This window comes from Bos mutus, chromosome 26 (genome assembly GCF_027580195.1).
Source record: "Bos mutus isolate GX-2022 chromosome 26, NWIPB_WYAK_1.1, whole genome shotgun sequence".
Taxonomy (NCBI): domain Eukaryota; kingdom Metazoa; phylum Chordata; class Mammalia; order Artiodactyla; family Bovidae; genus Bos; species Bos mutus.
The window spans coordinates 48,641,379-48,643,300 of NC_091642.1; the positions used below are offsets into that span (position 1 = coordinate 48,641,379).

The following is a 1,922-nucleotide window of genomic DNA, read 5'->3' on the forward strand; positions in this document are numbered from 1 at the left end:
TCTTCCAAGGAGCAAGTGTCTTAATTCCAAGGCTTCAGTCACCATCTGCAGTGATTTTGGAGCCCAGGAAAATAAAATCTGTCACTGTTTCTATTATTTCCCCATCTACTTGCCATGAAGTGATGGGACTGGATGATCCCAAGATCTTCGTTTTTTGAATGTTAAGTTTTAAGCCAGCATTTTCACTCTCCTCCTTCACTTTCATCAACAGTCTCATTAGTTCCTCTTCGCTTTCTGCCATAAGAGTGGTGTCATCTGCATATCTGAGGTTATTAATATTTCTACCCACAATTTTGATTGCAATCTTGATTCCATATGAGTATACTTATATGCAAATATATTCAAGCTATCAACTAACTTGGAATGGTCTCTAGGGATGTATGGTACTCTTAAATCCTACATACATATGTAAAAATGTTTTTTAAGCATACATGTCTATACAAATATCTTTATTGTCTTATCAAATTTTCATGTGTTCTTCACAGTCATATCATCTACAACTAAAAATATATTTGATTGCTCTTTCCCCAGTTTATATATTCTTGCTATTGCATTAGCTAGAGCCTTCTGTTGCTTCTTGGCCTTTTGGCTAAGATCAAGTGTAGCTAGAGCCTTCTAAACAATTTTATAAATTTTATCGAAGTATAAATGATTTACAAGTTGTTTAATTTCTGCTTACAGCAAAGTGACTCAATTAACAAAAATAAAAATATCTTGTTTTTCATTTCCTCTTCCGTTATGGTTCATCACAGGGTATCAAATATAGTTCCCTATACTATACAGTAGGACCTTGTTTTTTATCCATCATATATATAATAGCTTGCATCAATTCCCTCCCTCACCCTCACTTGGCAACCATAAGTCTTTTCTCTATATCTGTGAGTGTGTTTTATGTTCATTTGTGTTGTATTTTATATTGCACATGGAAGTGATAGCATATGGTACTTTTTTTTTTTTTTAATAACTTACTTAGTCTGATGATAATCTCCATCTGTGTTGCCACAAATGGCATTATTTCATTATTTTTAATGGTTGAATAATATTCCATTGTTTATATATATACAACATCTTCTTTATCTACTCATCTGTCGATGGACATTTAGGTTGTTTCCATGCATTGATTATTGAAAATAGTGCTACTGTGTAAACAATTTTATCACCTAAGTCTTCTTTTTACTTCAAAGGGGAATGGTCTTCAGTTCAGTTCAGTTCAGTCGCTCAGTCATGTCCAACTCTTTGCGACCCCATGAATAGCAGCACACCAGGCCTCCCTGTCCATCACCAACTCCCGGAGTTCACTCAGATTCACATCCATTGAGTCAGTGATGCCATCCAGCCATCTCATCCTCTGTCATCCCCTTCTCCTCCTGCCCCCAACCCCTCTCAGCATCAGAGTCTTTTCCAATGAGTCAACTCTTCACATGAGGTGGCCAAAGTAGTGGAGTTTCAGCTTTAGCATCATTCCTTCCAAAGAAATCCCAGGGCTGATCTTCAGAATGGACTGGTTGGATCTCCTTGCAGTCCAAAGGACTCTCAAGAGTCTTCTCTAACATCACAGTCTTCTTTCTACTTCAAAGGGGAATGGTCTAGTAAGTCATAATTAAATGGAACTTGTTTAGAATTTTCTATGAAAAGTCTTATCATATTTTAATAAACGTGTTTATTCTCTTGAAAGTTATTATTTAGAGTCTTTTAATTTTAACAATGGTTATTTGGAATCAATTAGTATTATGTTATAAAATTATATGATGAGATGCAAAGTTAATGCATTTTGATATGCTAATTTCCCCCTAACTCTTTACATTACTCCATGATACTTCTTTTATTTAAGGAAGATCTAGATTGTTCTATGCTTACCTTCTTTATAAAAGGAGGACACAGCAAAATATAGAAATCAACAAAGTCAATACTATGCTGTTGAG

At 35.0% G+C, this 1,922-nt stretch overlaps 1 pseudogene; it reads left to right on the forward strand.

The window, feature by feature from the left end:
• Nucleotides 1-569: 569 nt before the first annotated feature.
• Nucleotides 570-704, forward strand: LOC138985877 (U2 spliceosomal RNA; annotated as a pseudogene).
• The last annotated feature ends 1,218 nt before the right edge of the window (nt 705-1,922 follow it).